Source organism: Eptesicus fuscus, chromosome 4 (genome assembly GCF_027574615.1).
Source record: "Eptesicus fuscus isolate TK198812 chromosome 4, DD_ASM_mEF_20220401, whole genome shotgun sequence".
In the NCBI taxonomy this organism is placed as follows: Eukaryota; Metazoa; Chordata; class Mammalia; order Chiroptera; family Vespertilionidae; genus Eptesicus; species Eptesicus fuscus.
This window is the reverse complement of record NC_072476.1, coordinates 35054428-35080359: the sequence shown is the minus strand read 5'-3', so window position 1 is coordinate 35080359 and position 25932 is coordinate 35054428. Positions and strand designations below refer to the sequence as shown.

General features: G+C 38.7%; 1 protein-coding gene across 1 annotated transcript in view; it reads right to left on the bottom strand.

Moving 5' to 3' along the window:
• Positions 1–25932, bottom strand: part of FBN2 (fibrillin 2) — a 265672-nt gene that overhangs the window by 136282 nt on the left and 103458 nt on the right. The gene's annotated exons all lie outside the window — the stretch shown is intronic.

Here is a 25932-nt window from a genome sequence, read left to right as displayed (position 1 = left end):
AGTTTCCATTCTACATCAGTTAGGAATTATCCTACTACAGCCTTTATAAAAACACATACAGGGATTATATTTTAAAATATGGAGTAGCTACATTTAAAATTTTTATAGCTAATTTTCACACTAATCTTTTGAACCAATGGAAGGTGGCAAATGCCTTTTTTTTTTTTTTTCTATTTGGCTTCAGGAAATGTTTTTGTACTTACATCTGAATATGGGTATATTTGACATTCTGGGAATTAACTCCAAATCTAAAATAATATAGAAACACCACAAAGGGCAAACTTGGGAGGTGTCCAGTTTTCCTATTGTACCTCCCTGCTAATTCATTCAGTTTACTCAATGCTGGGACTAGTCTATTCCCTTTCACATTAATGAAAGGTCTGCTTTCTTTTAAACTTTCACTAAAGCAGGAAACCTGGCCATTTATATAAGCTTTAATGTGCTTTTCTTCTAGTTCAATAAGCATCGAGAGGTAGAAAGTCAAAGCTACAATTTGGTACACTGGGCGCTAATTGTTAATACACTGAAAAGGAAATGAACCATTGTCAGGAAAATCTAGCTATGCTTGCTGGGAGTTGGCTGTCCTTTCTAAGGAACAGAACTAGCAAAGACCAGTAAATACAGAGACCAATACTAAAAGACACAAACAGATAATTACTGAAATATGCATTTGAGCATTTAGTTTTTTTAGTTACATTTATTTTTTTAGAAATGTATTAATAAAAACACAGGAAAATGATATTGTTGTAAATACAAGAAAAAATTATTATAAAAATAGTTGGCAATGCCTTCCTTTTTTCCAATATATATTTTTATTGATTTCAGAGAGGAAGGGAGAGGAGGAGAGGGATAAAAAAATCAATGATGAGAGAGAATCATTGATAGGCTGCCTCCTGCATACTGCCTACTGGGGATACAGCCTGCAACCTGGGCATGTGCCCTGACCAGGAATGGAACCGTGACCTCCTAGTTGATACATCAATGCTCAACCACTGAGCCACATCAGCCAGGTCGGCAATGCCTTTCTTGAATTCCTCTATTAGTCTATTCATTAATCTTTCCTTTCCCATTTATTCTATCACTCTTGCTTACAAGCTGCATCATGAAATAACTATATGCTCGTGCATCTTCTTGGAATGTGCGTATAAAAAATTTACCAGATTCAGACATTCTCTGAAATAATATCTTTATTTGAGGCTTAATATTCAACCACTGAAGGCACAATTGTACAAATCAAAATCTACCAACTCCCCAAGAGAGATCAGAATTCTAACAGGAACTGACTACATGAGGAGTATATATGTAATTTGGTGTGTTACCATCAGACTTAATCCAACAAAATGAAACCATGTGTACAAAATTAAGACCTGTTGCATCTTGTGTTGCTGTCTTAGCTCAGTGCATCCTAAAAAAACTGAACTGGATTCAGAAGAGAAAGGACACTAGAATAGTTGTACTTGGTTAACCAAATAAAGTAATCAATCACTTCTGGACAAGAAAGACAAAAAAAAAGAGAAGAGCACAAAGTACAGCAGCAAGAAGTGCAAAAGTGAAAAGCCAGAAAACTTCCCTCTGATCCTCTTACATCTAAAGTTATACCAACAGTCAAGGCACTTATGGGGCTCCAGATTAATCCAAATTCTTAAAAATTAAGAACTTAAGTCTTTCATTTAAGCATTAACTCTCATTTCTTGGCATTTCCTTTCATAATAAAGAACTTCTTTGTGCTCTACTTCCAAATATCCTTCCTGACAACAAAAAGAGTACACAACTGAAAGATGTTTAACATTTTCTTTTGTAAGGAAAAAAATATTTGGAACATAGGAGCTCACATGGAATGATATTAAAATTGTGGGTTTTGTGTTAAATATTTTATTGTTCAAAAACTCCATGTTTCACAATTCTCCTTAGAATTGAGTAGGAATTTTTAAAAGGTTACAGTCAAAATAATTACATGTAAAAGGCTCTCGGCAAAGTATTTAAGAATTCTATATGAAAAAAAGAATGTTTTTCATTTATTTTTGAGCTAGACTCCCTCCAAAATTTTTTAAATTAAAACATTTCGTGCTTTTTTTTTTTTTTACTTTTTTTTTTTTTTTACTGCATTTCAATGTAGCCATGCCCAATATTTATTCATCCATTTAAACTTAAATTTAGCCTTAACATTTATGTTCAGAAGGATGTATGTATTTAACTCTTTTGCAGTATCATTTCTTCAAGAGCCTACGTCATAATCAGGTTTGGAAGTGTTATCTCATCAAATATAAAGTGTACATTGCCTAGCTAGATACAAATGTGCCTATGTCTATTCATGGGGAAGCCGTTTGTTTAATGGGAATTAATTTCATTCTTGCTCTGCATAACTAAGGTGCTTCCACCTGCCTTCCATTCAACTTTTAAAAAAGGTTTATCGGTTTGGAGGCTTTGGTCGGCAAATATTAGAAAAACTGATCCAAACTGACATAAACCAGAAATTTAATAGCTTGCATATCTGGAACTTCAGAAGGGCCATGGACTTCAGGACTGGTGTGAGCCAATACCCCTTGCTCAGTTTCTGTGAGATACACTCAGCCATGCCCTCCTCTGTGCTTTGACGTCATCCTTAGGGTGCCTTCCTTGATAGAAGCAACATGGCCACAGCAGTTGTAGGCTAGACCTTTGACTGGGACATCAAGCAGAAGAGAGGGTGGCTCTTCCTGTGATTCTCTCCTAAGAGCGAGAATACTATTTCCAAAGAGAACCAAGCAAATCTTCCCTTTTGTTTTAATGTCCTCAATGAGTCACATGCCTATTTTTGAAGAACTCCTCTAGTCAAGAGAGTGTGCTGATTGGAATAGAGTCCTGAACCAAGTGGGAATGCAGTTAGCTTTAGACTAGTAACAGAGAATGTGACACAGAGGGGAGAACATATTTTGAGATTAAGTTGAGTTTGGGACATTTTGAACTTGAGATGTTTGAGAGAAACAGGCAGAAATTCCAATTGTGCCGCTAAACATTTGAAACTCAGTAAAGATGTAAGGCATAAACATGTACATTTGTGGTTTGTCACCAACTCCATGAATTGCATTTTGAAGTTGTAACAATATATGGGATCTCAAAGATGACACATAAATGAAAAGAGTTGAACTTAAGGAGGGAACTCTGAGAACCACCACCATCTAAGTCAAAGTCAAAGGAAGTAAGGCCAGCAAGGAGGCTGGGAAGGAAAGGTTAGGGAGGTAAGAGGAAGAGTGTGACGAATGGAGGCTAAGAAAGAACACTGTCAAAAAAAGGAGGGTTTTTAAGTGTGCCATGGAAAGGTAAAGAGAGAGAAGGACTGGAAAGTGTTTGATAATTTGAAGAGGCTGAACACTTTTTTTTTTTTTTAAAGAAAACTAGATCTAAGCAAAACCATCTGACAGGTTACTGACTGCCAAACCACATAACCTCATATTTGTCAACCAACATTTACAACATTTACAGTAAATCTTACTCAAAGCAGAATATAATGAATAATTTGGTAAGTAGTGCTAAGTGTGATCTCAGATATCACTGAATTCTAAGAACAGTACCCTAGAGATTGTCAGTTCCAATATGTACATGTCATACATAAAAGCAAATCCATGGAACAATTGTGTTACAGAGAATTAGAACATCAACAAGAAATTTTGTTTTTTTAAAATGTGTTCTTAGAATATTTTCTTTCCATGTATGCCAAAGAACTTTATGTATTTGGCCATTCTGTATATTTTTTTTTTGTACAAAAAGTATATTCTGTTTAATATTCAACTTCTATTAATTCGTATACTGTTTAAAATTAGGAATATTCATGACCAAAGTTTAAACACAATAAATTGCTAACTATTTCAAGCTTTTTAATGGACATAGGCATTATTGAAATAAAATAAGTTGCAATGGAAAATTAATGTTTTCTTTTTCCTTTTCAGATTTTGAAAGCAAGGTATACACAGAATTTCACTGTATATTTATAAACAGCTTTATTTAAATATAATAATTGTGTGGTAATGCAATTCACTTTTATTTAAAGTATAAAATTCAATGGTTTTTAATATATTCATAGGATTGTGCAACCATCATTACAACCTAATTTGAGAACATTTTTATCCTCCCAAAAGTAGTTCCATCTCATTAGTAGTCACACTTCCTGCCTTCCTCCAAGCCCTAGGCAACAACTAATCTATAACTAATAGATCTATAAGTAACACTAACTAAACTGTCTCTATAATTTACCTGTTCTAGACATTTCATATAAATGGATTAATAAAATATCTGATCTTTCATGACTGGTTTCTTTCACTGAGCATAATGTTTTCAAGGTTCATCAATGTTGTGGCATATATCAGTACTTCATACCTTCAGATTGTTGAATAATATTCCACTGTGTGGACATATCACATTTTATTTATCCATTCATCACTTGATGGTATTTGAGCTGTTTTCATTTTGGGGCTATCTATAATAATAAGAGCGTAATATGCTAATTAGACTGGACGACCTTCTGGATGACTACGCTATGATACCCACTGGTGCCAGGCCAGCCAAGGCACGTGCAATGCGATTGGTTGGGGGCCCAGCCATTGCCCCATGATCGCCCCGCAGAGGGAGGCCCAGGCCACCGCCCAGCAGGGCAATTAATTGGGGGCTCCACCCTCTGTGAGGGAAGCTGGGTCTAAAGAATTTCCAGTAACCACCAGAAGCTCGCCCCGATGACAGCGACTGGTGCCCTGCCTTGGTTTGGCACTCACACGTGCAGCCAGTGCCTGCCCCACTCACACCCACTACTGGTGCCAGAGCTGCCACTCCCACCTGCTGCCGGAGCCCAGCACCAGTCCTGATCGCTCGGCACCATCAGCGAATGCAAGCAGTGGCTGCTGGCCCTGATCAACCCTGAGGACTTCTCCACCTCCCCCTGTTCCTGAGGGGCAATGGGGACAGCAGCTGCCGCTTGCACCCACTGATGACGCTGGCCCTGCTCACATCTGCTGCTGGCGCCAGCCTCAATCGCTCTGCACTGTCAGCTGATGCGTGCGAGGCTGGCACCATCAGTGCATGGGAGTGGCGGTGGCGGGAGCAGGGCTGCCGGCAGACAGAGGACTGGGGGCCGTGACGGGAGGGGCCGGGCAGGGGCACAGAGGATGGGCTGAGACCCACCATTGTGCCCACTGCTGCCTCATAGCCCACAGTTCCTTTCAAGGTGCACGAATTCATGCACTGGGACCCTAGTATATTACATTACTTGATTTTCAGATGCTGAACCAACCTTGCATTCCTTAAATAAACCTTAACCTATAATGATGTATAAACCTTTTTGAAGGTGGGTAGATTTGATATGTTGATATTTTCTTGACGATATTTACATCTATATTCATAAGAGAATTTAATCTGTAGTTTTCTTTTCTGGTATTTTCTTTCTGGTTTTAGAATCAGAGTGATACTCTCCTCAGAGAATGAATTGAAAGGCACTCCTATGTTCTCTATTTTGGGGAAGAGTTTATGGCAGATTGGTATTATTTTTTGAATGTTTGGTAGAATTTACCATTGAAGGCATCTGGGCCTAAAATTTTCTTTCTTTGTGGTAAATTTTTAAATTATTAACTCTTACCTCTTTAGTTTTTATATCATGTTTAAAATGCATTGTTACAACCTACTCAGATTTCTATTTCTTTTAGTGTCAGTTTTGTTAGTTTGTATTTTTTTAGGAATTTGTCCTTTTTGTCTTAGGTATATAATTTATTGGCATAGTGTTATTCATAGTATTCTTTATAATCATTTTTATAGGTCAGTAGTAATGTCCCTTCTTTAATTTATGATTAATAATTTGAGCTTTCTTCTTTTTTCTTGTTCAGTGTAACTCAAGGATTGTTGGTTTTGTTCATCTTTTCAAATGACCAACTGTTGGTTTTGTGAACATTCTCTATTGTTTTCTAAACTCAATTTCACTTATTTCCATTATAGAATTTATTATTGTCCTCCTTCAGCTTGCTATGATTTTCATTTGTTGTTCTTCATTTATTTCTTGAAAGTGGAAGGTTAGGTTACTGATTTGGGATCCTTTTTTTTTTTTTTTTTTTAAATATATTTTATTGATTTTTTACAGAGAGGAAGAGAGAGGGACAGAGAGCTAGAAACATCGATGAGAGAGAAACATCGATCAGCTGCCTCCTGCACACCTCCCACTGGGGATGTGCCCGCAACCAAGGTACATGCCCTTGACCGGAATCGAACCTGGGACCTTTGAGTCCACAGGCCGACGCTCTATCCACTGAGCCAAACCGGTCTCGGCTGGGATCCTTTTTTTTAATATAGTTGTTCACAACTATAGATTTCCCTCTGAGAAGTGCATTAAACAAATATCGCAATTTTTTTATGTTTTGTGTTTGTTGTCATTCATCTCAAATTATTTTCTAGTTTTTCTGTGATTCTTCTTTATACAATTGGTTATTTAGGAGTCTGTTGATTAATATCCACATATTTATGAATTTCCAAATTTTCCTCCTGTTATTAATTTTATTTAATTCCATTGTGGTTGGAGCAGAGCACATCCTTTGTATGATTTCATTCCTTTTAAATGTATTGAGCCTTGTTTTATGGCCTAGCACATATATGGTCTCTACTGGAGCACGTTCTGTGTGCATCTCAGAAGAATATATATTCTGTTACTGTTAAGTGGAGTACACTACATGTCTGTAAGATCAAATTAGTTTATAGTGTTCATTTCCTAATAGTCTTCTGCCTAGTTGTCATATTATTTTTTACCCATTAATAAAAATGTACTATTGATTTCTCTACTGTTATCGAAAAATTGTCTCTCCCTTCAATTCTGTCAGTTTTACTTTATATATTTGGGGCTCTGTTGTTAGGGCATATATATTTATCTAACCACTATAACTCTGATGGACTCATCCTTTTGTCATTATAAAATGTCCTTATCTCTAGGAACATTTTTTTGCTTAAAGTCTATTTTATCTGAGAACATTTTAGCTGGTTTTCATTTGCATGATATTTTTTTTTCTATCTTTTAATCTTCAAAGTATCTGTGCTTTTTATTCTAAAATATATATTCTGTAGACTGCACAGGTACTTAATTGGTCAATTGTTAAGCTTAGAACCCTTAGAAAATTGCATTTCCCCCTTTACTGTTGGATGTGTGTATGGCTTGGAGAGGGTGTTCAAGAAGCTTATAGGTTTTTCTGCCCCATGTTCAGCCAGGGACTAGTAGCGTGAAGGTTCCTTCTCTAATTTCTCTTGGAGAGGACACAGCCTTGAGCATGCACATAATTTCTAACTGCCAAAAATGTGCTATTATTTTTAAGCCAGGTTCCTTAGGAGTCACCCCTGTGTTAGAGTAACTTAAATTATTCAGTGTTGGGATACAGGTTGCATTAAAGCTCTTTGTGCAGTGAACTTTCTGTCTGTGTTGATGGGTCTGTGTGTGGCTTAAGGAATGCTTTCAAGTCTGTCACACATCCCATTCTCATTGCTCCTGAGTGGGTGTAGCCTACCCTTTTCAAACATCAGAGTTGACTGTGATCCTGGGAGGACTCTTCTGAGCTATCTCTTTCCCTAATTCTCTCTATTAAATATATTTTGGAGGAGAGTGAATGGTTTCATCATTAACATTTGGAGCTAATAATATCTAGAAAACAGCTGAAAATCCAAGGTGGATCTTTTTAAAAAAACAACACATGTTTTTATAGATTTCAGAGGGGAAGGGAGAGGGAGACATAGAAACATCTATGATGAGAGAGAATCATATATAGGCTTCCCCCTGCACACCCTCTACTGGGGATTGAGCCTTCATCTATGAATAAAGTTAGTTGAAACCATCAATGTGAATAAAACCAGTAAGATAGAGAATAAAAAGTGAAGAGAAGAGAAAATGTTAAAGATAGTTACTGAAGTGATATCTTTATTTGAGAAGCAAGTTAAGAAAAAGAAAAACAAGCACTGGCCAGTTTTTCTCTGTGGTTAGAGCATCACTCTACAGACAGAAGGGTCTTGGGTTTGATTCCCAGTCAAGGGAAGTACCTGGGTTGCTGTTTGATTCCCAGCTCTAGTCAGGGCACAAGTGAGAGGCAACCAATCAATGGTGTCTCTCCCACATTGATGTGTGTTTTTTTCTCCCTCTCCCTCTCCCTCCCTTCCACTCCATTTAAAAATCAATGGAAAAAATATCCTTGGGTGAGGATTAACAAAAGAAAAAAAAAGAAAAGAAAAAGAAAAGAGAGGTCACCAGGATTACTGAAAAGCTATTTAAATTTTAAATAAGTCAAAAGTAATAAGCAGAATAATGGCTCACCAAAGATGCCAGAGTCCTAATCTTGGGAACCTATAAACACATTAGTTCAGAAGCCAAAGGATAACTAAGATGCTAGTCAGCTTATTTTGAGATGGGAGGATAGCGGGATTGTCTAGTCCTGGGTCTAATATAATCAAAGGTCCTTATAAGTAAGAGGGAGACAGATGTGTCAGATTGAAGATACAACTTTCCCAGCTTTGAAGGTGGACGGGGCCAGAAGCCAAGGAATGAGGGCAACTTCTATTAGGTGAAAAAATTAAAAAAAAAAAAAAAAAAAAAAAAAGGAGTGTGGGCTAGATACCCCAAAAGAAATGCAGTCCTGTCCATTCCTTGATTTCAGCCCAGAGACCCATTTTGGATTTTGATTTGCAGAACTATAAGATAATAGATCTGTGTTATTTTAAGTCACTAAGTTTGTGGTGATATGTTATAGCAGCATTAAGAAAATGAAACATCAAGGACCATACTTAAGGAGAAACAGGGTAATCAAGACTAAGACCTGTAATCGGAAAAATACAGGACACTGAAAAAAGAGATAGAGGAAGACAGAAACAGATGGAAAGAACATACCGTGTTCATGGATTGGGAGAATCAACATCATTAAAATGTCCATACTACCCAAACCAATCTATAGATTCATTGCACTCCCCATTAAAATACCAACGGCATATTTCACAGACCTAGAACGAACTCTCCAAAAATTCATCTGGAATAAAAGAAGACCCCGAATAGCTACAGCAATCCTGAGAAAGAAAACAAAGTAGAAGGGTTCTCAATACTAGATGTCAAGCTGTATTACAAAGCCACTGTTCTCAAAACTGCCTGGTACTGGCACAAGAACAGACATATAGACTAATGGAATAGAATAGAGAACCCAGAAAACTACCCAAACCACTATGCTCAATTAATATTTGACAAAGGAGGCAAGAACATACAATGGAGTCAAGACAGTCTCTTCAATAAATGGTGTTGGGAAAATTGGACAGATACATGCAAAAAAATGAAACTAGACCACCAACTTACACCATACACAAAAATAAACTCAAAATGGATAAAGGACTTCAACATAAGATGGGAAACCATAAAAATATTAGAGGAATCCACAGGCAGCAAAATCTCAGACATATGCCAAAGCAATATCTTCACCGATACTGCTCCTAGGGCAATGGAAACTAAAGAGAAAATAAACAAATGGGACTATATCAAAATAAAAAGTTCTGTACAGCAAAATAAACCATCAGCAAAACAACAAAAAAGCCCACTGTATGGGAGAATATATTTGCCAATGTTATCACCGACAAGGGTTTAATCTCCAAAATTTACAGAGAACTCATACAGCTTAGCAAAAGGAAGATAAACAATCCAATCAAAAAATAGACAACGGATATATAAATAGATACTTTTCGAAAGAGGACAATAAGGAAGGCCAAGAGACATATGACAATATGCTCAAAGTCACTAATCATCCAAGAGATGCAAATCAAAATGACAATGTGGTACCATATCACACCTGTCAGAATGGCTATCATCAAAAAATCAACAAATGACAAGTGCTGGCGAGGATGCGGAGAAAAAGGAACCCTCATGCACTGCTGGTGGGAATGCAGTCTGATGCAGCCACTGTGGAGAACAGTATGGAGTTTCCTCAAAAAACTAAAAATGGAACTCCCATTTGACCCAGAAATCTTACTTCTAGGAATATATCCCAAGAAAACAGAAACACCAATCAGAAAGGATATATGCACCCTATGTTCAAAGCAGCACAATTTACCACAGCTAAGATGTGGAAACAACCTAAGTGCCCATCAGCAGATGAGTAGATTAAAAACTGTGGTATATCTACACAATGGAATACTATGCTGTGGTAAAAAGAAGAAATTCTTACCATTTGCAACAGCATGGATGGAACTGGAGAGCATTATGCTAAGTGAAATAAGGCCAGTCAGAGAAAGATAAATATCACATGATCTCACTCATATATGGAATATAATGAACAACATAAACTGATGAACAAAACCAGATTCAGATACAGAGAAGCATCAATCAGACCATCAACCTTCAGAGGGAAGGTAGGGGAGGGTGAGGGTAAGGGGGAGAGATCAACCAAAAGACTTGTATGCATGCATATAAGCCTAACCAATGGACACAGACACCAGGGGGGTGAGGGCATGAGTGAGGAGGTGGTGAGGAATAGGGGGAGGATAAGGACACATATGTAATACCTTAATCAATAAAGAAAAATAGACTAGGAAATGCTATGAGGAATTCAAGAGAACAGAGAAATTTTACAAAAGAATAAGCAATAAGTAGGTGGTGAGGAACTTGAGATGGCTGGTATAGACTAAGCTTTTAGGAAACTTTACAGTGAAGAAAGTCAGAAAGAAAGAGTATCATGAAGGGTGATTAAAGAGATGGAAGAGATGCCCTAGCTAATTTGTCTCAGTGGATAGAGTATTGGCCTGTGGACTGAAGGATTCCAGGTTCGATTCCGGTCAAGGGCACATGTCCAGGTTATGGGCTCGATCCACAGTAGGGGGCATGCAGGAGGCAGCTGATCAAGGATATATAAGAGCTGGAAAAGAGAGCTGGAGGAGAGAGGTTCTGTGAGAATGTGTGTTAGGATGGCCTTCACTGTAGGTAAAGAGAAGGTGTCAGGAAAGAGAAGAGATACAAGATAGAAACTTAACTAATTAATGGCAAGAGTTAGAAGGAGTCTAGAACAGTGAAAGAATTAAGTGCAGAGTTGGAACATTTTGTTCTGGAAAGATGGAAAGATAATTCATCAAACGCAGCGAAAGTGGAAAATGCAGATGTAGGAATAGAGGGAATCTGAGGTTGAATAAGTTCACATCAAATAGCTCAGTCTTTTCAATAGAACAAAACAGAGTACTGATGTACAAAACTTTCATGTGCATAAGAATCACCTGGACAGCTTATTACACATGCAGATTTTGACTTCTAGTCAAGATGCTTCAGTACTCCCCTTCTGCTCCAAACACATAGCAGTGACAGATGACATATAAAAAGAAAAAACAAAAAGACCCAGCTGGTTTCAAAATACAAGATAAACATTTCCTTGGACCAGAAACAGAACTGCAAAGCAGTGAGACAGCTGAAACTAGGGGTTTACTGGACTCCTTCCCAAGAAACTGCCCGTGGTGGCGAGGAGATCAGAGTTATGCCCAATGATGACACTGTGTAATAAAAACTGGAGGAGAACAAGTGCAGAGGAGAAAAGGGTCAGGAAAGACTTCCACAGGAAATTGACAGTTAAACTGAAACATAATAAATAGGTCTACAAGAGGCTATGGAAATGAAATGGAATATTGTTTTCCAAGCAGAGTAAAGAGCACACACAGAGACAAGGCAACAGAGAGCATAATTTATTTGAGGAACTAAATAAATGTTAATGTGTCTGAGTCACAGAGCATGTTGAAAGAAAGGAGGCTGGAGAGGTAAGCAGAGGACGACATGCAGGAACTTTATCCTGAGAACAGGGGACTCAAACAAGGGAGTTACATGACTAAATTTGTGTTCTGGAAAGATCACCATGGCTGCGATATGGAAAAGCAAATGGAGTGAAACAGCAGGAGACAGACCTCAAAGAAAGCCGTCTCAAAGACAGAGAAGAGAGACAGTGGTGATGAAGGCAGAAAAGTGGATCAACTCAAAGTATAATTAGGAAGTACAATCTATCCAAATGTCTTGGGATAAAATGGTTGTGTCAGGAAAGAAAAGTATTGAAAGTGGTACCCAGATTTCTGTCTTGGGCAAGAGAATGGATGGATAGTTGGGTCAATCACTGAGATGGATGACATGAGAAATGCTGGTAAGGCACATGTAGAGTGGGCTTAGTGGAGCTAAAGTCTGTGCATGAGTGCGAGGTAACTGTGGGGCACTGACAGCACATGTGCCTGAGAGGCAGCTGCATAGGAGAAATCTGTGTCCTCTTTTGGGAAGCCAAATGCCTATAATTTTTTATAGGAATGGGAAAAGTCTACCTAGTGATCCTGATGAAATTAGTTTTACTTGACTGGTGAGGATATTCCCTAGATTACAAATGGTTCAAGAATAAGTCAGAAGAAAGAAAGTAGAGAATGACTGTAAATAATTCTCAAGTTGGATGTGAAGAGAAAGGAAAAAAAGAGGGCTGTAGCCCAAAGGGAAAATGAAAAGAGAAGGATATCGTTTTTAGAAAGACAGATAACACCAGGGGCCATGCAGAGGACAGAAGCCTACTGTCTGTCATGTAATGTCAGTATCTTTGTGTTATTTCAGGTTTTACCATAGAAAGATTATATATTCCTTCTTGATACCTCTTTCCTCTTGTTATTGACCTAGGGAAGTACATTTAAAACATTCTCTGTTTGTTAATATTAATAGGAACTTTTTAATTTAGAGTTTTTGGTCTACGTAGGCAAAATAATAGCATTATTAAAAGGATTACTGTGGTAGCAATGTAATGAATGGTTCCCTTTTGGCTTGAAATCAATACTGCATCTTTCTAAATACTAATTTGGAGTAAGTAACCCAGGCATGAATTAAAGGCAACAAGAGGCAATTCCATCACAGTGCATTTTAACATTACAGCAACAGTTGGAAAGCTATTTCTATTTCAAAATGCATTAAAGTTACTGATAACATAGTCAAACGTTATGAGCTTAAATTTTTGGTCCGCATTCCAAAATGGTATTGCTTGGGAAGTGCAGCTATTTGTCAGCAGTGACCTTTCCCTTCCATTTTCCCTTTCTCTTCCCTTTCCCCTTTCCCTTTCCCTTTCCTTTCCTTTCTCTCTCTTTTTTTTTTCTTTTCTTTTTAATTTACTCTGGGTGGAAACATTTTGTTAGTCCAAGATAAATAAGACCAAATTATTTGTAAGTTTTAAAATATTGAAGACTTAAGATGATGAAGCTGAGTTTCTGTAGGAAAATATTTTTAACAATTGAATGGTAAGCTGTTAAAATTATGTCCTCCAGACTCTTTCTTCTAATCCTCCCTGCCTTCTACAATTACCTAAAAATATTTAAATATAGGGAAATTAAATCAAAAGGCTCCCTTACTGTTGAGTAAAACCTACACTTTCAAGAACACAAATGTCAGGAAATTCCAAAGTTAAATTCACTATAACCATTTGGACTTGGCAAAGATGCAAGAATTTAATATATTCTGTTCCCATTTTTTCTTGTTAAACATCAGTACATTAAGATGTAATCATAAAACCCCCAGGATTTTAAAAATATTTTTGCATAGTGCAGTAATAACCGCAATTTAAGAAATCTTGATCTTTTATTGATACTCTAATGATACATCAAGTTACTTATTTTGTATCTTCTAACTAAATGACATCCAGTGGAAAAGAAATCTATCCTATATTCCATTATAAAAGTATCTCATAAATATTCATTATTCTCTGTGCTTTTCATACTTATTACCATTAAAAGGAAATAACAAAAATGGTATGTTCAGTTACTAAGACATACTATGAGCAATTCTTATAAAGAAAGTTAATCTTTGAATTAGTGCAGATGTGTTTTCTTGGGTTTGTTTGATTTCCTTATTCATCTGACAGGTTACATTGATATACAGTCAGTTTAGATTCAACAAGTAACTGTACATACTCTGAATTACACAGACATATATGTGTATTATACACAAAATGGGTACAAGAGCAGATGTGTGAAGACAGAGAGATCACTCCTAAGGCTCAGCTTCAGCTGAACTTTGATCTGTTCAATGGGGTGATGCATGTCATCTGTTAGCATTCTCTGAGCCAAGTGGCAAATTTAAAAAGCCTAATATGGATGGGAAGCTCAGCAAGACCTTGACTGGATCTCACTCAGGTCACACTCTAACTAGGCTACTGGAGCACAGATACATTCACACTGCATCTTGAATGATTACTTTATGGTGCAGGACAGAACTGTTGCTTATCCATAGGAACTTCTCTGGACAACTCATCTCCTTTCTTTGAGGTCCTCACTGGGCAGATGAGAAACATATATATTCACTGCCCCTTCCCACACTCTAGTTCATAGATAAGTTTCCAAAAATGATCCTCACTACTGTTAGTTCTCTTCAACCTCTTTAAGGATTCCCTTTTTACACAGCCTAGAGGTAAGGTATGAACCACTGAAGGCAGGACAATCTTCCCCTTTCTCTCCACCTCCTTTTCTCCCTCATCTCATTCCTATTGCTCGAAAGTTATGCAAATGATAAAGACAGTAGTTACATATTGTATAGTAATATTCCTAAAAGAATAACACAATGAAATTTTAATTACTTTCTTAAATAGGAATATATTCTAGAATACATTTTATTCATGAGATCTACATAGTTTCTTGATTCCAGATAGAAATATTAATATTTAATTACCAAGCTACTATAAATCCTATATACACTAGTATCCAGGTTTATATAAAGTTGCAACATTATACTTTGTGAAAAGAAAACATCAAAAATAACAATCTTCCATCTTGAAGCTATAAGGAAAATAAACATACAGGAAATACTTTCAAATATCAAATCAAATTTCAAATAAATGCCAGAATGCTTTACTTCCTGTTTTTCTTTACTAGTTAATTATGAAAAATATTTTTCTATCATAATAAATTAAGAGAAAATATTCCATGTGGGAGAAAAAATTTATGATAATCTAATTTGTGAATAGCTGTGTTGTATGAGTTTGTTCAGTTGGATTAATTTTCTAAGTCTACAACTAAATATTCACAATATGATTTTACTAAAGAATTGGATGAGAATTTTTTTAGTAAACTTCAAATGTTTTCTATTACAAAGTATCTTCAAAGGCTTCAAATCCGTTATGCTTAGAACCAACAAAACAAGAAAGCAACCTCTGATATTTTTTTCAAAATATCATTACAAGCACTTTTGCATATGCCTTCATTTTAAAACAGAAGCTTTAGAAAAAGTTCGCTAATATTTTTGTTTCTTTTTAAAAAAATAAAATACAATACTGACTGCGATAACACTCACATCCCTTCTTTTTGAGTGATGCACTGATTCATATCCCATATAACTTACAGGTAGATGCATAAAAGTAGAACAACCTGAAATTATGGTAACAATGTTGAGAGCACTTTCATCTAATTTTAGGAATGGCCAGGTTTTCAACTGCACTCTAGGTAATAGTAGAGATTAGAAAAGGAGCAATATTACAAAGGATGGTAGCAAGACTAGAAAGTTATAGTTGGGGGTAAGAAAGGTAGACCTACAAATAAAGATAATAAAGCTAAATTTACCATGATCTTTGCAGGGCATTATTTTTCCTTTGGAACTCTTTGGCAAACATAATGGCAACTCTTGAGTTCCAGTTGAAGAACATTCATTTTTGGAAGTCAAATAGCTTTCTGATGATGATGATGATGATAAATCTTACAATGTCATTTTTCAAACTCCAGTCATCGAAGAGTCACATCTCCGTACCTATTGCCATATCCTTGAATCATCTATAGTATTACTTTTTATTTAATATACTTCTATATATACTAGAGGCCCAGTGCACGCAATTCGTGCATGTGTGTGTGGGGGGGAGGTGTGTCCCTGGCCCAGCCTGCACCCTCTCCAATCTGGGACATCCCTCTCACAATCTAGGACTGTTGGCTCCCAACTGCTTGCCTGCCTGCCTGCCTGCCTGATTGCCCCTAACTGCTTCTGCCTGCCAGCCTGATCACCCCCTAACCACTCCCCTGCCAGCCTGATTGATGCCTAACTGCTCCCCTGCCAGCCCAATCGCCCCCAACTGCCCTTCCCTGCAGGCCTTGTCACCACTAACTGCCCTCCCTTGCCAGCCTGGTCACCCCTAACTACCCTCCCCTCAGGCCTGGTCACCCCAATGGCCCTGCCCTGCAAGCCTGATCACCCCCTACTGCCCTCCCTTGCAGGCCTGGTTACCCCTAACTGCCCTCCCCTGCTGGCCAGGTCACCCCTAACTGCCCTCCCCTGTAGGCCTGGTCATTCCCAACTGCCCTCCCTTGCAGGCCTGGTCACCCCCAATGGCCCTGCCCTGCAAACCTGATCACCCCCTACTTCCCTCCCTTGCAGGCCTGGTTACCCCTAACTGCCCTCCCCTGATGGCCAGGTCACCCCTAACTGCCCTCCCCTGCAGGCTTGGTCGTTCCCAACTGCCCTCCCCTGCAGGCCTGGTCACCCCCACTGGCCCTGCCCTGCAGGCCTGATCACCCCCTAACTGCCCTCCCCTGCTGGCCTGGTGACCCCCAACTGCCCTCCCTTGCTGGCCTGGTTCCTCCCAACTGCCCTCCCTTACAGCCTGGTCTCTCCCAACTGCCCTCCCCTACTGCCATCTTGTGGTGGCCATCTTGTGTGTTGGAGTGATGGTCAATTTGCATACTACCTCTTTATTATATAGGATATAGATATTCTCATTTTAAAAATTTAAAATGAGAGAACTTTCAGGGCAGTGAAAATACTCAGTGTGATACTATAATGATGGATACATGTCATTTTAAATTTGTCCAAATCCATGAAATGTACAACAGAACTCTTGGGTAAACTATGAACTTTGGGTAATTATGATGTTTGATGTGGTTAATCAACTGTAACAAATGTACCTCTCTGGTGGGGATGTTGATAATGAAAGGTGCAGTGCATGTGTGGGGGCAGGGAATATATGTAAAATCTCAGTACCTTCATCTCAGTTTTACTAGGATCTTAAAACTGCTCTAAAAAATTAAGTCTTTATAAAAAAAAAAATCTAATATGATCTTTGTTCTAATCAACAGTGTTTTCTGGAATAACATCCATAAACACATATGATGTACTACTTGTGTGTTTTTTCTTAAAACATTTTATTAAAATTACTAGAGGCCTGGTGCACGAAATTCGTGCACTGGGGAGGGTGTCCCTCAGCCCAGTTTGCACCCTCTCTAATATGGGACCCCTCGGGGGATGTCCAACTGCAGGTTTAGACCCGATCCCTGTGGAATCGGGCCTAAACCTGCAGTTGGACATCCCTCTCACAATCCGGGACCGCTGGCTCCTAACTGCTCACCTACCTGCCTGATTGCCCCCAAATACCCTCCCCTGCTGGCCTGATCACCCCCAAGGCTTTTATTAGTATAGATATGACCCTGCACAGAAAATTTTACTAACCCTGCTTTACAATAAGGGCTTGACGATTGAATCATTAGGACCAGACACCAAGATTTCCTTTCTTTGAATTGTGGAGGGAATACTTATCTTGTCTTTAAGTTGCCCGGAAATTAAAATGAGATAATGACTTAGAAAAGTATAAAAGCACCATATAAAGACAACAGTCTTTTTAATGAAGTGGCAAAATGAAAAACACTTTTTATTCTCCCTTTCCTTCCTTTACAGCTTTTATTTAAACTTTGAAATTTATAAAAATTTCACTCCAATTTTCATTTCTTTACATTCAACATTATTTTGTATTGGTTTCAGGTTTTATATCAGTTACAGAATAGTGGTTAGACAATCATATACTTTACAAAGTGTTCCCCGATATTTCTAGTACCCACCTGGCATCATACCATCATTACAACACTATTGACTATATTCCCTATTTAAGTGACAATGGGTTTATAGGTTCCTTTCAGTCTTTCTTTTGTGTTGCTTGTCCTTCCTTTTCTTTCTCACTTCTTCCCTCATTTTCTTTATATAGTATCTCAATTGGCCATCAAAGCTCAGTGAAGGCACTGGGACACGCTTCATCCATTTTACAGACCAGGAAACTGAGGCCAATTCCAGTTGGCTGTGGAACTTGACTCAGCACACAGGAAGCCCTCAGAGCCATGCTCTTTGCGCTTCCTAAGGGGCAGCGGCCCAGCAAACAGAACAAACCTTCCAGTCAGGCTTCTGAGCCTCTTTCTCAAGCACCTCTTCATTGCGGTTGCTCCACATTCTTTCCTCTCCCCCCATTCTTTACTGCCCCCCCTTCTCCGAAGCAGGTGGAAGGCTTCCCACTCACTAGGCATGCTCTGCTATGGGGCAGGGTGTCGCGAGCTTGCTTTTGGGTCAAGGCAGGAGCAGGAGTCACTGCCTCTGAAGTGTGAAGACCGCCTGAGCGAGGCCCATTAGCACTGGGAGCTTCTCTGAATCACATCAGTCAGTCCAGTACCCTGCAGTGCAGCACCCCTCCACTGAGGTGGCACCACCCCTCAACCCCCGCCTCAGGGGTGAGGGTCCTTGCCCCTCTGCCAGGAGTCCTTCCATGCCCCTTGATCCCTGGCTGGGCCCACCCACGTCTTGGGGGCACTGCAGAACCTCTGTCTCTCTGCAGATGAGGCAGATCCCTGCCCTAGGTCTCTGCAAAGCTATGAATCTGTGGCCAGAGGCCTGGTCTGGGTCTCAGCAACCACATGCCTACAATGTTCCCAGGGACCCTGGGAGCAGCTGGGCGAGTCCCGCCTCACCTCCCTGGGGTGCCGATCTCCCCAGGGACCCCTGGGAGAGGCTGGATGGGCCCAGCCACGCCCCCGCAGGTTGCCTATATCCCCAGGGACACCTGGGAGTGGCTGGATGGGTCGGCTAGGCCCCCCGGGTTGCCGATCTCCCCGCCACGCCCCCCTAGGTTGCTGATCTCCCCAGGGACCCCCGCCCCCCCCGAGAGGCTGGATGGGCCTGGCCACGCCCCCCCCGGGGTGCCGATTGCCCCAGGGACCCCCGGGAGCAGCTGGATGGGCCTGGCCACGCCCCGCCGGGGTGCCGATCGCCCCAGGGACCCCCGGGTGCGGCTGGATGAGCCCGGCCACGCCCCAGGACCCCCGGGAGCGGCTGGATGGGCCCGGCCATGCCCCCCCCGGGGTGCCGATTGCCCCAGGGACCCCCAGGAGCGGCTGGATGGGCCCGGCCACGCCCCCCCCCCGGGGTGCCGATCGCCCCAGGGACCCCCGGGAGTGGCTGGATATGCCTGGCCATGCCTCCCCGGGGTGCCGATCTCCCCAGGGACCCCCAGGAGTGGCTGCATGGGCCCGGCCACGCCCCCCGGGGTGCTGATCTCCCCAGGGACCCCCGGAACTAAGAGGACTGGGTGCTGCCATCTTGATCTTCTCAATGGCCGGATAGGCCACCCGGAGTCCCGCCCCCCAGCCTCCTGCCAGCCCAATCGTGGGCGTAGCGGAGGTGCGGTCAATTTGCATGTTTCTCTATTATAAGGTAGGATTATAACTATTAAAATAAAAAAATTGTTTACCCATGATCCACCTAAAGTCATCTATCTTGAAAGTCATCTATCTAAGAAAATAGCTGCAGAATTAGATAGAGAGAGACTATTTGACATAAGTCAAGAACAGTGGTAATCAAAAATGGACTAGGAATCTGAAACCCACTGCCTGTTTTTGTAAGTAAAGTTTTATTAGGACACAACCACACTCATTCATTTACGTATTTATTTTCTATGGCTGCTTTTACATGTGTACTAGGATACCAGAGTTGCATATCTGCAAAAAAGAGTGACTTCCACATCCTAAAATGTGTTATTATCTGGCATTTTACAGAAAAAGTTTGTCGACCCCGATCTAGAAAGGTTCTGCACTTACGAGTGCCTCACAAGCATCTTAAGAAGTTTGCTTTCATTTAAAGTAATAAAATGGGAAATCATAGCATTGGGGTAAAATTTATATGACAATGCAAGTTCAGGATGTTATTTGTGAAACTAACCTCAAAAAGAAGACCTGTATCAGAGAATTGGAAAATGAAAGTCAACAAACAAGTTTTAAATTAAACTAGAATTCTAAAGGATATATTAATTTTCTGATACTTTCTTTTACCAGGTTTAAAAGAAAATTAAAGTATGTCATTGGTATTTTAATGGGAATTGCATTGAATCTATAAATTGCTTTGGGTAGTATGGACATTTTAATGATGTTGATTCTACCAATCCATGAACATGGCATATTCTTCCATTTGTTAAGTCTTCCTCTAGCTTTTTTTTCAGGGTCCTGTAATTTTCGGAGTACAAGTCCTTTACTTCCTTGGTTAAATTTATTCCTAGGATATCTTAATTTGTTTGTTGCAATGGGATTGGTTTTTTTTTTTTTTTTTTTAGTTTCTCTTTCTGTGAATTCATTATTGGTATATAAAAAGCCATAGATTTCTGGGTGTTAATTTTGTATACTGCTATATTGCTGATTTCATTTATTAGTTATAGTAGTTTTTTGAAGTCTTTAGGGTTTTCTATATACAATATCATGTCATCTGCAAATAATGACAGTTTTACTTATCCTCTTCCAATTTGGATGCTTTTTATTTCTTCTTCTTGTCTGATTGCTATGGCTAACACTTCCAGTACTATGTCGAACAGGAGTGGTGCAAGTGGGCATCCCTGTCTTATTCCTGTTTTTAGGGGAAATGGTTTAGTTTTTGCCCATTGAGTATCATGTTGGCTGTAGGTTTGTCATATAAGGCTTTTATTATGTTGAGGTATGATCCCTCTATTCCCACTTTGCTGAGAGCTTTTATCAGGAAAGGGTGTTGGATTTTGTCAAATGCCTTTTCTGCGACAGCATACTTCAACAACCTAGAACAAACTCCAAAAATTCATCTGGAATAAATAAAGACCCCGAATAGCTGCAGCAATCTTGAGAAAGAAGAACAAAGTTGGAGGGATAACAATACCAGATATCAAGCTATACTACAAAGCCACTGTTCTCAAAACTGCCTGGTACTGGCACAAGAACAGACATATAGACCAATGGAACAGAACAGAGAACACAGAGATCGACCCAAGCCATTATGCTCTATTAATATTTGACAAAGGAGGCAAGAGCATACAATGGAGTCAAGAGAGTCTCTTCAATAAGTGGTGTTGGGAAAATTGGACAGATACATGCAAAAAAAAAAAAAATGAAACTAGACCACCACCTCACACCATACACAAAAATAAACTCAAAATGGATAAAGGACTTCAACATAAGACGGGAAACCATAAAAATCTTAGAAGAAGCTATAGACAGCAAAATAGCAGACATTTGTCGTAGCAATATCTTTACAGATACAGCTCCTAGGGCAATGGAAACTAAAGAGAAAATAAACAAATGGGACTACATCAACATAAAAAGCTCTGCACAGTGAAAGAAACCATCAACAAAACAACAAGAAAGCCCACTGCATGGGAGAACATATTTGCCAATGTTATATCCAATAAGGGTTTAATCTCCAAAATTCATAGGGAACTCATACAACTTAACAAAAGAAGATAAACAATTCAGTCAAAAAATGGGCAAAGGACTTAGACACTTTTTGAAAGAAGATATACAGAAGGCCAAGAGACATATGAAAACATGCTCAAAGTCACTAATCATCTGAGAGATGCAAATCAAAACAACAACAAATCTCACACCTTGTCTGAATGGCTATCATCAACAAACGACAAGTGCTGGTGAGAATGTGGAGAAAAAGGAACTCTCTTGCACTGCTGGTGGGAATGTAGACTGTGGAAAACAGTATGGCGTTTCCTCAAAAAATTAAAAACGGAACTTCCATTTGACCCAGTGATCCCACTTCTAGGAATATATCCCAAGAAAACAGAAACACCAATCACAAAGGATATATGTTCCCTAATGTGCACAGCAGCACAATTTATCACAGCTAAGATTTGGAAACAGCCTAAGTGCCCATCAGTAGATGAGTGGATAAAAAACCTGTGGTACATCTACACAATGGAATACTACACTGCTGTAAAAAAGAAGGAATTCTTACCATTTGCAACAGCATGGATGAAACTGGAGAGCATTATGCTAAGCGAAATAAGCCAATCAGAGAAAGATAAATATCACATGATCTCATTCATTTGTGGAATATAATGAACAACATATACTGATGAACAAAAATAGAACCAGAGTCATAGAAGCATCGAACAGAGTGTCCAACCTATGAGGGAAGGCGGAGGTGAGGGGGTAAGAGATCAACCAAAGGACTTGTATGCATGCATATGAGCATAACCAGTGGACACAGACGGGGCGGGGGGGGAGGGGGGATTGAGGGCATGTGCTGGGGGGTGGGGGCGTCCGGGGAGAGGTGAGAGGTAAATGGGGGAAAAGGAGACATGTAATATTTTAAACAATAAAGAATTTAAATTATATAAAAAATAATAATAATGCAGGGGAGAAAAGACCTATTGAACAATGCCTATCCAAAGTAGACAAGCCTAAAATAAAATTTTAAAAAGCAAACAACAAAAAGAAAATTAACATAAAAAATACTGATTTTGCTGGATAAGAGGTATTCTTAATGCAGATAGGAACAAAATGAAAAGCTGCTTACTTGTATGTGATAGAACTATTATGATATTCTATGACAAATGGGGAAAGGAAACTTTTATTTACAGTCACATAGTCCTGGAAGCATTTCCAAGAATTTGGAAGATAAAACCTATAGCTGAAGAATATGTTTATGTTACACATTAGCATCAGCTAAAGGCAGTTAAATTAAGCCACACTAAATTTAATATGCTTGCATATAGCTGTTGGTAAATATTGCCTAAACTGTCTTCTGTCATTCACTAGAACTTAGCCACATTCCCAACTCAGCCATGCATTTGCCCTAAATGTGCTGCTGCTGGACTGGGACAAAAATATACCCCAGATAGTTTTCACAGCTAAACTGAAAAAGACATGTTAGCATGTGAAATATGAAACTACAGCCCATTAGGAAAACTAAAGCTTACATTTTAAAAAAACCACAGTAACCAATCTAATATCCATATGATGACATTAAAAGAAACATACTCATACCATAACTAAGTTTATTTATTTGTTCATTTATCTTTAATTTTGTGTCCTTGAAAAAAAAGCTACTTAAAATAGCTGTATTCTGAAAGTAAGGAAAACAATAGGTACTTGGAGAAACAATTTACCTCACTTTGACCAAGAGCAGGTTCTATAGTTAAAATGTTCAAAATCATTCACCGTATCCTTAAAATATAATTAATTGTACTAAAATCTAGCAAAAGCAAAGTATAGATGAGAAACATTGCACAATGAAATATGAAAGGATTGCATTAAGAAAAAAGATTCCTAGGTCAGGACAAAGAAAGAAAGATAATCCAAGCATTTCACAGATTTATTTATATCGGTACTAAATGAAAGCATCTAAAATAAATTAGCAGCCTGTAACAATTTTCACCAGTCCTTCATATATTTTTCAATGCCTGGGTATTGAATGAAGTATATACAACGTCAGTAAGTGACAACACTTGCAAGAAATGCAGTCCTGGATCAAGGTATTATATTTCAAGTTCTGTTACATTTTTACTTGACTACAGCAGGATATTTCTTTAGAGTACACTAATTTCCTTCAGGCATTGAGCCATGGTAATTTGTGAAATGGTTTCTCTCTCTCTCTCACTCTCTCAACAGAAGCTAAAGATATATTTCAGGAATATTATAAAACTAGAATTTTATTTTGTTTATTTTTGTATGCATTATTACTTTTCCATTTCTACTATGAAACAAAAATTAGTATTTAGAAAGTTAAATGAAGAAATAATGAGGTATGTTTCAGTTTATATCTTTTTTCCCTAATGGCAAAGCTCAAAAGCGTTCATCTGATCCTTTCATTCCAGGGTAGAATAGATTTTTCTATCAATAACCCACACCTAATTTTATGTTTCTAAGAAAGGTGTTTTGGAGGCTCTCAATTTTTCCAGTGATCTTCAGCAGAAACTGAACTGCAAAAATAATGGAAATTACTTTACCAGGCCTTTTTTTTTCTTCATATTTTAAAAGGGATTTAAATATACAATGGCACAGGGGAAACAACATTGGTCCCCACCATTTGGGAAAATTTCTCAGAATCCACTAAAATGCAATTTCCTGACCATTGTGTTATGCTAAATAAATCAAGTCCTCGGGGTCTCAAATGTCCATTTCTGTAATTTGGGTGGAACTGGGTTTGGGGGAGTAAAAACAGACTGAGACCAGTCAGGAATTAATGGATAACCTAAAACTACAGTTCCATGTTTCCTCATCTTGATGCTGGATTTGGGTCTATTTCATTGTTTGTGAATACTGTCACAGAGTAAGTAAATATATATTCTAGTAGGTCAATTTTGCTATGTTTTTAGGACTAAAGGAGTTTATTTATAGGAAACTACTAAAAGTCATAATTGAAATGTTATATTAGAACTCTTTTACAATTAATTTTTAAAGATCTCAACTCACATGGTTTATTGAATCTTTTACAATTAATTTGCCTGTGCTATCTGTGCCTTCTTTAACAAAACACATAAAGTGCCAAATGCTTTCTTTATTTTATATAATACTATAAAAACCTTATGCAGAAAATACCATTATTATCTCCATAGTAAAGGTGAAAGCATTAACTTGCTAGAGATCACATAGTTCCCACAAGGTTCACCTGGAGCACAGACGCTGACATTTGGGTCCCAAATCTTGGGTTATTGATCACCATGCTCTCTTCCCTCTCAGCATTTGTTTATTTTTAATTGTACTTAAAACTTAAATTGTCATTTCTCTTTACAATTTTCCTCTTGTTATTAGAATAAAACTTTAAAAAATAAATGTTATAAAAGTTAAAATGTGATGTGAATATTCCCAATTTTGATTCACAACCTGGATGACATGTGAAAGAATAACTTCTTGTTGAATTTTTTATTCATGTTAGTAATGATGATGTTACCCACTGTGCCTCAAATAAAGAACTCTTTCTCCTCTAGGCTTTCACAGAAAAGTGTATGTGCAACTTTCCATGTAAGCCATTTTGTTTGGGTTGAAGTTAAAGGGGTGATGTCACTTTGGTAACTCCCTATGGAATATTGCTGTTAGCTGACTAAGACTGTCCAGGTAGTGCCCAAGTAACTTAACGCACGTGTTTCATTTGTGGGAAGAAACTAAAAGAGTTTAGATTGGCAACTTCTGATAAATATGCTCGGAGTGATATGTGCTAATTCTGCCTCAACTGTCAGCTTTGGGCTGCTGGTCGGCTGCCCCTTTGGACATCCTATCAGTCTTCGCAGCTGGTCTCACTTTCTTGATGTGACCTTTTCATTCATGAGCTACATGGGGGCTTCTAAAACTCAAGCCTGAAAACCCCACTGCTAGCGTGGCATATGACCAGGACAACCTTTCCGATGATTTAAAAAAGCATAAATGGTTCATATTTCTATTTTAGATTTTATTTCTTAATACACAGGCAACAAATTTCTAAGCTACTCAATGCTCTGCATCCAAACATAAATGCACCATGAAAGCGGATTCCTAAGAGCAAAGGCCTTTTACTACCAACTGATTACAAGTAATTGCCTATTTTATATGGAGAGAGAGGAAGGAAGGTAGAGAGAGAATGAGAGAGAGAGAGATACACACATCCTGCTGGAAGTCATTTTTGCTTAGCATCCATAGGAAAGCATGGCAAGTTAAGACAGGCTTTGGTTCTCAAAGCCATTAGCTCCATTAAAAAAGTTTATAACATACAATAAAAGGTTATATGTCAAGTATACCTCAATGAAAGAAAGAAGACCAAATGAAAAGGCTGGAAGAGAGTGCGTGTAGGGAAAAGGAAAGGAGGGGAAGAAAATGGAAAACATAATCCATTCTCTCACTCCTATGTTTATTCAACAAGCATTTATTAAGAGAATACTCTCTATTAGGTGTTGAGGCATTGTGAAAAGTTCCTGA